A 13612-nucleotide genomic window follows, 5' to 3' on the forward strand; every position below is an offset into this window, starting at 1 on the left:
ATAGCAATGCATTCTTTCTAGTCAGGGAATACACTAATTGAGACATGAAGTTGTCCTGTAAGACATTCGTGAAATTATGGGCCTTTAGCCTAGGTGCACATTGCTAGAAATCATGCAAGGTCAATTTTTTAACCCGGCAATGCAGCCCGACTTCAACGGTAATTTGACAGGGTTCCTGCACAGATGTCTATTAGGGATGGGCCGACCGATCCCCTGTGCACCAGAACTTTCGAACATTGGGAAAGTTCGTAACCGAATAATGAACCCCATTGAAGTCTATGGGACCCGAATGTGAAAAATCAAAAGTGCCCATTTTAAAGGCTTATATGCAAGTAATTGGGCATACAATGGTTATGGGAGTCCTGGTACTGCCCTGGGGGACATGTATCAATGAAAAAAAAGTTTGTAAAAAAACGTCATTTTTAAATAAGCAGTGATTTATTGATGCTTAAAGTGAAAGTATAAAAATATAAAAAATTCCTTCCATGTAGTGCCTGGGGGGTCCCCTTAGTCCACCTGTAAAGTGGCACATCTGTACTGTTTATAGAAACTGCTGCAGCAATAATTGCATTTATAAAGCCCAAAAAATGAAATTTTCCTTGCAAGCTTTCTTCATTTTGTAAGCAACGGCTTGGGGAGCCAGTCTGTATGATGAGGCCACAATGTAGTGCACGGGGAACAAGATTAGAGTTTTGTGGGATAAATTCTGGTGTCTCTACCACAGACTTTGGGTTTCTACTTCTGTAATGGGTGCGGAAATATTGTTCTTTGGGTGTCAGTGGTGCCTTCACACCGTAAACCTATAGAGGTACTCTTGATGAAAGCAAGAATTGGCCTTGCTGTCAAAAAATTTCATGATATGCACCTGTCAAACAGGTGCGGAAAGATTGCTTTTTGGGTGTCAGTGGCGCCTTCACATCATAACCCTATAGAGGTACTTTTGATAAAAGCAAGAATTGTCCCTTCTGTCTAACATTGTAATGATATACACCTGTGGGGGGTGTATAATAATAAGGGGGCACTAATAGTAGGTGATAAATAAATTCCAAATTCTAGCTTGAAACAATATATTAACTATAAGGTCAACAATACAATAGTGATTTAAAGTGCAAGTGCTTATATAATAACAACAACAACATCAAAAAATAGGTGCAAACAGGTCCAAAAAATGTAGCAATGGTCACTAAATGATAAGCATTGGTGAGTCCATGCATTAAACGGTTGACTTGAAAGTAGACACCATCACCACGCAACAGATATCAAACTGGCAACACCCGGTGAGAGGTAGAGGTAAGTGCCTACTTACCAGACCACCATGACCCTTTGTTTTAAAAAAAGGATCAGGTGGAGCTTTAGTACAGTTGGTGGCCTAAGGTCTGTACTGGTACCTGGATGGGACTGGCCAGTTATGAATCCAACAGAAGAAATTACCATGGATAAAATGCTAAATCCGGAACTAGCTGAACGTGACACAGGAAGAAAGTGCAGCTGTCACTTCAGACCATCACTGGGTGTTCCTTCACACTGCAGTCATATGGACTTTTTTGTTGCTTTTCATTTTACTGTGTTTATGCATTTTTATATTGTCACTTCACTAATACTAATGTTATAGCCCATTGTAGGGCTTATGATTTGTTCATTATCAACTCATGATCTTCATTTGGTTAATGTTATATATAGCCCAATGCAGGGTTCATATTTCATGATTTATTAATTCCATGATTGTAATTTGATCCACTGTTTGTGCACATACACGACCTCTCACCGAGAATGTGTTTCCAGCACGACGGCATCGCGCTGATTCTCAGTGACATGGTGCCGACAACTCGCACTCGCTGGAATAGAAAAAAAGCACATTCCAGTGAGCGCATCATAAAAGCAACGGAGATCTGACTTGGATTCCCGCGAATTCTAGCCACGGTGTTTGGTATGAGTCATGAGGGGGAACTCCACGCCAAATTTTAAATAAAAAAACGGCATGGGTTCCCCCCCAGGGGCATACCAGGCCCTTAGGTCTGGCATGGATTGTAAGGAGAACCCCTACGCTGAAAAAAACACAATCCATACCAGACCCGTATCCAAGCACGTCGCCCGGCCAGTCAGGAAAGGAGTGGGGACGAGCGAGCGCCCCTCCTGCGCCGTACCAGACTGCATGCCCTCAACATGGGGGGGTGGGTGCTCTGGGGCAGGGGTGCGCCCTGCGGCCCCCCCACCCCAAAGTACCCTGTCCTTATGTTGATAAGGACTGGGCCTCCTCCCGACAACCCTGGCCATTGGTTGTCGGGGTCTGCAGGCGGGGGGCTTATCGGAATGTGGAAGCCCCCTTTAATAACGTCCTGACTCTTTCAGTCTATATATGTTGTGAGTTACGTTAGTCCTGACCAAAGTGTTCATTATCTTAACAGTTGCTGGTTTGAATGAAGTTATTTTTTAACATAGAGTCAGGCCCCGTACACACGACCGAGTTTCTCGGCAGAATTCAGCCAGAAACTCGATCGGAGCTGGATTCTGCCGAGAAACTCGGCCGTGTGTACACTTTTCACCGAGGAAGCCGACGAGGAACTCGTCGGGCCAAATAGAGAACATGTTCTCTATTTCCTCGTTGTTCAATGAGGAAAGTTGGCTCGCCGAGATCCTCGGCGGCTTCAACACAGAACTCGATGAGGAACTCGATGTGTTTGGCACGTCGAGTTCCTCGGACGTGTGTACGGGGCCTCAGGCATATGTGAATGAAGCTAAATGTATAAAACCATAGCGCCTATGGATGTAGAAAATAATCTGTTAATATCAGTTGCAGAATAAGACTTGCTAAATAGCAAAAATGCAAAAAAGCAACAAACAGTGATAAGAAAATTACTGCGCTAGATATTGGTCAGATATAAATATAAATATACTGGACAAACATATAATAGTCAATATTTCACAAAAGTCTCATAGAAATAGAAACAAATTATATATATATATATATATAGGAACATCCTCATTGCGCAATGCCATTTTGAAAAAAATGATTTGGTCCAAAATAAAAATAGTTACACTTACATTTGAAAGACCCTGATAGTCCTGGCTCCTGTCATATATAGCAGGCGATTAATATGGGTAATCAGCCCTTCAGTAGAATGCCACTGTGCTCGGCGTCTTGGTGCTTGATAGTAGGACTACTTCCTGATAATGGCTTTGTGATTAGCCGAAACATCAAGGTAATACTGCATCATCGCGACACTTCCACCCAAACATACAATACCAGGGAATCAAGCACCAAGACACCGAGGCACAGCAGCATTCTACTGAAGAGCCAATTACCATATATTAATAGCCTGCTATATACGCCGGGTGCCAGGACTATCAGGCACTTTCAAATGTAAGTGTAACTATTTTTATTGTGGACCAAATAATTTTTTTCAAAACGGCATTGCGCAATGAGGATTTTCCCGTTTTTGGCATTCCTATCCATCCCTATGAGGTATATGTCATCGTTAAGACGCCATCCTAAAGGATTTGTATCGGAGTATCCCCATATGCCTAAGGCCCCATACACACGGGAGGATTTATCCGCGGATACGGTCCAGCGGACCGTTTCCGCGGATAAATCCTCTGGAGGATTTCAGCAGATTTTAATGCGATGGAGTGTACTCACCATCGCATTGAAATCCGCGCCGAAATCCTCTGGAGATGACGTGTCGCGCCGTCGCCGCGATTATGACGCGGCGACGTGCGCGACGCTGTCATATAAGGAATTCCACGCATGCGTTGAATCATTGCAACGCATGCGGGGGATCCCTTCGGACGGATGGATTCGGTGAGTCTGTACAGAGCAGCGGATCCATCCGTGGGATCCGATTCCAGCGGATAGATATTCTGTGCATGTCGACAAATATTTATCTGCTGGAATTCGGAAATATCCGCGGATAAATATCCGCCGGAGTGTACACACCATAGAATCTATCCGCTGAAACCCATTCGATGGGATTTATCTGCGGATAGATTCTATGGTGTGTATGGGGCCTTAGAGACCATACTAGTGATAGGTGGTCAACACCCAGGGGGGAGCACAACTTTATAGGTGACGTCTATTGAGCACGAGCACTTTACACTTTACCATTCTAATGGGACTTTTATGATCTATATATATCATATATATATATATATATATGTATATATATATATATATATATATATATATATATATATATATATATATATACATATATATATATATATATATATATATATATATATATATTTGTTTCTATTTCTATGAGACTTTTGTGACATATTGACTATTATATGTTTGTTCAGTATATTTATATCTGACCAATATCTAGCGCAGTAATTTTCATATGTGAATGAAAGTTTTAATTGTTTTTAATTTCCTTTGTCCTGAAGTTTATATGTGTCCGTGAGACTGTCAGTTTTGGTACAGTAATTAGGAGTATTTTGTGGGTACAAGGACTGTGACATATGTGTAGAGTGTATACAAGGACTAGGCTCAGGTTCTGTTTAATAAGTTTCCTTTAAACCACTACCCCTGCTAGGTGCAACCTGACCTGACTTTGTTTTTCTCTGGCACAAGTACCCAAGGTATGGTCTTGCACGCTGGCCCACTGCTTTCAAAAATACCCTTGTATCATCAACCTCAGTTTACATGACCATAAGGACATGGGAGGCCTCTCGGTACCAAAATGTTTCACAGTCTTTGTGGGTGACTCAGATGATGTATTGTATGTTGGTTCTGTTACTCATTCCCCTTTAAGCCACTATCACTGTTAGGTGCAACCTGACCTGACTTTGTTTTTCTCTGGCACCAGGTCCCAACGTATGGTCTTACACACAGGCCCACTGCTTTCATAAAACTCCCCTCTATCAACACAGCCTCAGCTTACTTTTCCATAAGGACATGGGAGGCCAGAGGCATAATTAGAACCTTCTGGGCCCGGTGCAAGAAACCATGAAGGGCCCCCTGACCTCGGCCAGGGCCCTTCCCACTGATCCCAGGGGCAGCAGGACCTGGATGGGAGGTGCAGCATGTGGAGGAACAAATCCCCTCCATTTTCCTCCTGCAGCCACTGAATGCCTATGGGGGGGGAAAGGAGGAGAAGCAGGCTTTTAGCGGCTGCAGAAGAAAAATTCAGGAATTTGTTTCTCTATATGCCCCCATCCCCCAATCAGGTGTACAGAGGCAACATGTGTGCCATTTCAATTGTGATCCCTGTAGTTATGCCCTCGGGATGAGTGGCAGCGGTGGTGGTGGGATATATGATCAGTGGCAGCAGTGGGGATAGGATCAGTGGCAGTGGTAGTGGGGGGATGGGATGGGTGGCAGCGGTAAGGGAGAGATGGGATGAGTGGCAACAGTGGTGGTTGGGTGGGGATAGGATTAATGGCAGCAGTGGTGGTGGTGGGGGATGGGATCAGTGGCAAGGGTGGTGGTTTGGGGGGATGGGATAAGTGGTAGTGAAAGGGGGATTGGATGTTATGAGTGGCAGAGGTGGGGGGGAATTGGGTGAAATGATTGGCAGCAGGGGTGGGAGGAAGGGATCAGTGGCGAGGGTGGTGGTTGGGGGGATGAGATGGCATAAGTAGTAGTGGAAGGGGGGATTGGATGTTATGAGTGGCAGAGGTGGGGGGCATTGGGTAAAACAATTGACAGCAGGGGTGGGAGGAAGGGATCAGTGGTGAGAGTGGTGGTTGGGGGTATGGGATGGGATGAGTGGTAGTGGAAGGGGGGATTGGATATGATGAGTAGCAGCGGTGGGGGGCATTGGGTGAAATGAGTGGCAGCGGTGGTGGGAGGATGGGATCAATGGCGAGGGTGGCGGTTGGGGGGGTGGGATCGGTGGCAGCAGTGGTGGTGTGGGGGGGAATCAGTGGCAGTGTTAACATTGAGATCAGTGCCACTCACTTGCAGATCGCTCGCTGATCACTTGTTCCCCTCCGTGCTAGGTCTTGCTTGGGTAGGCAGAGAGGATGGGCGGGCCTGTGAGTACCCATGAGTGCGGGCGGAGAGGATGGGTGAAGTGGGCAGGGACTGTGCCCATGAGTGCGGGTGAAGACAATGGACAAAGTGGGCAGAGACGATGGGCGGAGTGGGCGGAGACTGTGCAGTGTGCCCGTGAATGGCGGTGGGGAGAGTGGGCGGAGAGGATGGGCGGAGCGGGACTGTCAGTGAGTGAGGGCGGAGAGGATTGGCAGAATGGTCGGGGACTGTGTACCCGTGAATGACCAGTGTACTATATCCCGGGCGGTGGTGGCGGGCCCCCGTACAGTGGCAAAACTCAAGGGCCCAGTCGCAAGTGTGACTGCTATGACCCTGGTAATTCCGGCCACTGTGGAAGGTCTCTCAGTACCAAAATCTTTGTGGGTGACTGTACTGTATGTTGGTGACTGGCTCAATCTCTAAGTTGAAAATACACCCACTGTTCTGGCAGTGGCATCAAAACAATTATATGAAGGTCTTAAAACCTAATATTTAGGTTTATCTGTCATAACTGCAGCAAGAACCCACCTCTACATGTAAATATAATAGTACTGCATAGAGACAAAATTATATGCAAGGTTTCGAAAGTACAAATTTAATTTACTACTCCTTGCACACTAAAACTTAAAATTATTTTGTAGGTGCAATATGGTGGGCCCAGATGGGAATTAAAGTGAGTAAACTCTGGTTAAAAAAATAAATAATCAATTTAAGTATGTATTCTTAAATTACCTATTGCTCTTAGCCTCCTCCAAATCTCTAAAATCTTTTTTTATTTTTGCTGCAGTGATCCGACTTCGTTTTAGAGCTAATGGAGGACATTACAAGGAAGCAGAACACACAGTAAGAAATGATTTAATAAACAATAGATTATGGATTATTTTTTAAGAATAAGAATAGTGTCACTTTAAGTACAGTATGTTCTCTTGGATACTTAGAAAAACACCCCTCATTTTTTAAAGTCATCTCACCATTCAACACACTGTTCAGGCTCAACTGGATTTGCAACCTTTAAATATACAGATTTCTCTACTTGAGAGGCAGTTACTTTTTTTTTTTTTTTTTTAATCCAAACTTTTTTTATTGACAAGGAAAAATAGAAAAAGTGACCATACATTGCTGAAAAATATAAATAAATAATAAAGGATATACATGACAACCAATTTCACGAGCATAGTACATAAGGTAGATAATGAGATACAGACCATCACATCATATACGTAGCAAATACATGTAGCGCTGGTCTCCCAACGAGTCGGGCGCTATTGTATATTAAGGGGTGTCTGAGCCCATAGTTGGGCTCAGACTCTGTTAATTCGATTTAAATTCGCCTCTGTTCTAGCTGTGGTTGTGCTCGGTAGAGGTTTTCCCCTTATTGCCTGTAGGTGGCGTTACCACTTCAGGCCCATGTTGAAACTCGGGCAAACCATGGTGTGTTGAGTGACCCTTCTCGGCAGCAGCCCAGTGGGAGTGGTGTCCCCCGGTGTGCATGCTGGGAGGGGGTACTCAAGGGGCAGAAGCCGTTTTTCCGGGTCCTTCGCCTCGTGGCCCTCCTGGCGCGAGGTGGTGTGCGTGATTCCAGTCTCGGGACCACGTTGGTCTGAGGCTGTGTTCCTATCAAGTAGGCCCAGCTATACTGGCTGGGGCCTATGGTTCTACAGGGGATCCCAGGCTGTCCATCCAAGTGGAGGAAGCTTCTTAGCGAAGGAAACCGGGGGAGGACCTGCCCTGGAGGAGACAAGCAAGGCAAGCTGATGTCTCGAGATAGGCCTGGTAACCTCGTTAAGGAAAAGGGATTCGCTACGCAAATTGTCTTACAGTCCCCTGGATTGGCTTAAAGGCTCTTTGGCTGTAAGGCATGAAGTTTGGGACTTTAAATCCTGTGGCAGAGGATTCCTGAATATCCATTCTGTGCTCTCAGACGGTCAGTGGCAGAGACTGTTTCTAAACTGTCCGTGCATGACTCCGGTTGCTAGGCCATGTGAAAGGGGTCTATCCGGGTGAGCAATACCCACTCAGGAGTGAGTGCCAAATATTGGAACTTTAAATACTTTTGTGCATTCTGTACCATGTACCTGAACCTTCCCCTGCTCTCTATACTCTCTACTTCCTTCACAAGTTTTACGCAGCAAAAATAAAGCCTACAGTTGAAGGTTTTACATCTTGTGTGGACATTGCAATTCCTACAGACTTTCTTCCCTAGACAACAAACTTAGAGGTAACGTGCAAAACCCAAAATCTAAACCAGCAGCTCCTGCGGGGGTAGTGCTACATACAAAACTTTTTTTTTTGTAAAGAAATAAAAACATTAAAAAGGTAGGAAAAAGAAAAAAAAAACAACCCGAGTTTACTCAGATAAAAAACGTAGAAATTCCCAAACTCAGGCCTAAACCGTTATAACTCTTAGTGGGTTCAAAATTGTAATAACCTATCCATCACTAGACTTGGGTTGTCAAGCCAATTCTGCCAAATGAGATTGAATTTTTTACCGCTTTTCAATGAAGATAAGCTAATTGCTCTCTGGGTAAAAGGGAGTTACCATCAACTGTGCTTTAGTAAGCACAGTGGCAGCTTACCAAAATCGGGCGATCAGCTTTCAAGCCAGGTACAATAACCTAGTCACCACAGTATTAATACCTTTTGGATACATTTCAGCATCAATTGCGCCTAACAAGCATACCAAAGGATCAAAGGGTATAGGTGTTTGGGCTAGGTCAGAGACAATCTCGGCCCAATAGTGGGTAAGCTTCGGGCAGCGCCATATCATGTGTATGAAGTCCCCGAGCATTTTGGACATAAGAGAGAGTCTCGCTGGCCCCAATCGTATAGTTTATCAGGCGTACAATAAGCTCTAGTAGGATGAATAATAATAATTGCACCGATATCAGTGACCCAGCGAGCTCTACTTTTTAATATTGTGTGATCTTGAATAGAGAACAACAATACAGAGTAGGCCCATGAAATCAGACCCTGCGAGCGGTAGCCTCCAGGATCTCCCACAGTAGCGAGGAACTAGATAAAGCTAGGGGGATCATTTGTGCCTGTGTCTGTATTGCATGTCGAAGTTGGAGATACTGATAAAATGAATTAGGTGTTAAGGAGAACTCCGCACAAAGCATTCGTTACTCTTAAACAGTAAAAAAATGGTGTTAGTCTATTGCCTCGTACACACGACTATTTTTCTCGGCAGGAAAAAAAACAAAGTTTTTCCCGACGTGATTCCTCTCCAGCTTAACTTGCATACACACGTTCATGCAAAAAAAAACGTCCGACCAAAGCACAGTGATGTACAACACGTACGACGGGACTTTAAAGGGGAAGTTCCTTTCAAATGGCTCCACCCTTTGGGCTGCTTTTGGGCTGCATACTTGATTCTGAGCATGCAAGTTTTTTTCCCCTCGGAAAGGCATACACACGACCGTTTTTCGCGACGAAAAAAAAAACTGTCGGGAACAAGACGAGAAAAAAGAGAGCTGGTTTCAATTTTTTTGCAGGCAGTTTTTTCGTCGAGAAAACTGCTAAGGAGCATACACACGACCAGTTTTCACGACCAATATACAAAATGGCAGTTTTCTCGTCGTGAAAACCGGTCGTGTGTACAAGGCATAAAGCTCCATTCGCACCAATGCTTTTTCCATGTTTCTTGCAGAAATGCAGGACATTATTTTTAACATGGGTTCCTATGGAACACAATAACAAAAATGCATTTTTGGAAAGAGTCAGGGACTTATGCAAAACAGTGCTTTTTTTTGCTTTTTTGGTCCAAAAGACCTCAATGGAGAAGCTGCAGAAAAGAATGTAGTGTGTAATTACTGCGATTTTGCCACAATTTGTGTTTTGCATTTTTAATTTTGTCCAACAACAAATTTCCCCCCAAAAAAGCATAAAAAACGCATAACGCAAATCAAGGCAAAATCTTGGTAAAAAAAAAACGCAAAAAGGACTGCAGAAACATTGAAAGGGAAACTGCATTGGTATGAATGAAGCCTGAGCTTCTTTTTGAAGACAGCATTACAATTGCGATTTGCCCCGATTGCCCCTATTGCAGCGCCATTTGTGCTCCATTCATATTCCAAATCGCAGCAGAATGGGTTTGCAATGCCATTACTTGTTAATGACACCCCAAACGCGGCTCAATTTTGCCGTGATCGTCACGCGACAAATTGCTGAAAAATCACGCAAACAAAATCACGGGACATGTTTTGCCCAAAATAAGCTACCGCAATTTTGTTTGCTTGATTTTGGCGCAATTTGTCATGCGACAATCGTGGCAAAATTGCATTGTGATTGGGGTGCCATTAAGAAGTATTGCCATCGCAACCGCGTTCCACATTTTCCCACGATTTGGAATTGCAGTCAGAATCCGTCTAATTCCGCCCGCCATTTAGCCAGCGATTCCAAGCGCCTAGGTGTGAATGGAGCCTTATCGAGTGACAATTGTGGCAAAATCGCAGCAAAATTGCAGCGTGATTGGGGTGCCATTAGAAGCAATGGTATTGCAAACGCGTCCCATGTTTTGCAGCCATTTGAATTTGCGGGGCGGAATTGCAGCTAAAATACGTTTCCGCAATTGTGCCTGGGGTGCCATTAAGAAGTATTGGCATCACAAACACGTTCCTATTGTTGCTGCGATTTGGAATTGTGGGCAGAATTCTGGTGATTCCGCCCATGATTCAGCCCACGATTCTAAACACCTAGGTGTTAATGGAGCCTTACCGAGTGACAATCGTGGCAAAATCGATTGGGGTGCCTGGGGTGCCATTAGGAAGTATTGGCATCACAAACAAGTTCCTCCTGCGATTTGGAATTGTGGGCAGAATTCTGGTGATTCAGCCCACAATTCTTAACACCTAGGTGTGAATGGAGCCTTACCGAGTGACAATCGTGGCAAAATCGCAGCAAAATCATGGCGTGATTGGGGTGCCATAAGAAGTAATGGCATAGCAAACGCATCCCATGTTTTGCAGCCTTTTGAAATCGCTGCCTGGAATTGCTGTGATTCCACCCATGATCATGTGTGAATGCAACCTAAGGCCCTATACACACGATCGGAATTTCCGATGGAAAAAGTCCGACTGACTTTTTCCATCGGAAATTCAGACCGGTTGTATGCCCATTTGACTTTTTTCCGAGGAATTCCATCTGAGTTTAGATAGAGAACATGTTCTTTTTTACTCCGATGGAATTCTGTCAGAATTCCGATGTGAATTTGGCTGGGCAAAAGCCTAATCGTATCTACGGGGCATAAGAGAATGTTAGTTTTTAGTAATTCAAATATAGTAAATAATAATATGTTAGTAAATAATATTAAAAAGGGTCAGCTGTGCTGGCAGATGAAATATAAATGCAGAGCCATTTTAAAGAAAAAATGTAAAAGGAAATAATCTCTTAATTCATGAAACAAATGCTTTATAGAACACTTATGCCCTGTACACACGATCGGATATCTGATGGAATCTAATCCAATGGATTTTTTTGTCGGATATCCGATGAAGCTGACTTTTATCAGTCTTGCCTACACACCATCAGTCAAAAATCCGACTGTGTCCAACGCGGTAACGTAAAACACTACGACGTGCTGAGGAAAATGAAGTTCAATGCTTCCGAGCATGCGTCGACTTGATTCTGAGCATGCGTGGATTTTTGACCGATGGATTCCACACAGACAATCGTTTTTTTTCTATCGGTTTTTTATCCATAGGAAAATTTTAAAACATGTTCTTTTTTTTTCACAGATGGAAAACAAACAGATGGGGCCCACACACGATCGGTTTGTCCGATGAAAACGGTCCATTTTCATCAGACAAACCGATCGTGTGTACAGGGCTTTACAGATTGGCTAAATATATTTGGGGGGAAAATAAGTAGGTATGAGTAGAAGTAGTTTTGGGTGGGCATCTTAAAATAATACTAAACCCTTTTAAAAAATAAAATGATATTCAAGTGTGTATTCTAAACTCAAGAAATGACCTTGTATTGCTCCCAACCACCTCCGAATTCCTATATTTTTTTTATTTTTTATTTGCTGCTTTGATCTGACTTCCTGTTATAGGGTTGTTACATATTCTCTATGGTCCCACTCACTGTATGTAGGAACATAGCCACCCACTCTTGCTTGCTCCCGATATGAACTAGGGACTATGGGATGTGCATCGAGTAGTGCACATGACCACAACTAGTATGCACTGCCTGTTCCAAGGAGCGGTTTGGGTGCTCATGGAGGATGTTACAAGGAGGCAAAAAAAAAACAGTACAATTTCATGAAAAATAGATTACAGAGCCATTACGTAGTGGATGTCTATGGATTATTTGTGGAGAATAATGTATTGTTTGGTGTCACTTTAAGTGGAGGTTCACCCGAAAAGTGAATTTTTAACCTTAGATTGATGCTCATTTTGTCAAGGGGAATCGCGTAGTTTTTTAAAATGTCACCTTAATGCAATCTATGCATTAAGGTGAACAAACATTGCATAACGCCGCCCCCCCCCCCGAGCCCCCGTTATACTTACCTGACCCCTCGAAAGTCCCGCGCGGTCCCGAGATCCTCTTCGCCGCTCAGCCTGGCCGCTGATTGGCTAGAGTGGATGGGATTGAGAGCAGCGCAGCTATTTGCTGGCGCTGCTGTCAATCACATCCAGTGACGCGGCGCGCCGAGGGGCGGGGCCGAGTGATACAGTGAGCGGCTATGGCCGCTCGCTGTATCACGGGAGCGTGCCCGTAATTAGTGACCACCATGCGAGCTCTCGCATGACTGTGGTTACTAATTACTGGGAGGACCGAGACAGCCGCCGAGGGACCCCAGAAGACGTGGATCGGGGGCATTCTGTGCAAAACGAACTGCACAGTGGAGGTAAGTATAGCGTTGGTTATTTTAAACAAAAAAAAATCTTTTCCTGTACAAACGCTTTAACAAATTCATTTGAAAATGGCCCAAATTCCTTTCCGTTTCTTGAGAATTAAAGCAGAGTTCCATCCAGAAATGGAACTTCCACTGATCCGATTCCTCCCCCCCTCCGGTGTCACATTTGCCACCTTTCAGGGGGGCACAGATACCTGTCTAATACAGGTATTTGCTCCCACTTCCGGCAAAAGAGCGCCGCAGAATTTTTGGCGAACTACGCCATGTCCGGCCCCCCTCCCCCCGCCGCTGCTGTCTTCCCGTCTCCTCCTCCGCTCCCCCCCTCCGCTGTCTTCTGGGAGACACACAGGTCTCAGAAGACAGCGGGGACCTCTCAGAACATGTAGCGCGACTCCCACATGCACAGTAGGAAACAGGCCACAAGCCTTCACTTCCTGATTCCCTTACTGAAGATGCCAGCGCCTCCACTCAGAGCTGAGGGACAAGTCGGCTTTGGGTGAGGACATCACGGGCACCTTGGACAGGTAAAGTGTCCATATTAAAAAGTCAGTAGCTGCAGTATTTGCTTCTTTATGTATTTTTCCCGTTCGTTTTTTGTTTTATCACCTATTATATATCACAGCTAAAGCTAGTGCAAGTTCATGTTGGTTTAGTTGTGCATCTTCACATATCTACTTCATATATTAAATAAACAACAGTTAACATCCAAGAGTATCTTCTTTTTTTTTGTGAGTGATGATTTTTTTTTTCTTTTTTTATGAAGACAAGGATGTGGT

General features: G+C 44.3%; 1 long non-coding RNA gene across 1 annotated transcript in view; it reads left to right on the top strand.

The window, feature by feature from the left end:
- LOC120932333 overlaps positions 1 to 7224 on the top strand; it is a 97269-nt gene extending 90045 nt beyond the window's left edge. The window contains exons 2-3 of the long non-coding RNA XR_005747954.1: positions 6619 to 6650; positions 6765 to 7224. This is a non-coding gene — a long non-coding RNA (uncharacterized LOC120932333). The remainder of the gene's footprint in view (positions 1 to 6618; positions 6651 to 6764) is intronic.
- Positions 7225 to 13612: the final 6388 nt, after the last annotated feature.

This window comes from Rana temporaria, chromosome 3, assembly GCF_905171775.1.
Source record: "Rana temporaria chromosome 3, aRanTem1.1, whole genome shotgun sequence".
NCBI classification, from domain to species: domain Eukaryota; kingdom Metazoa; phylum Chordata; class Amphibia; order Anura; family Ranidae; genus Rana; species Rana temporaria.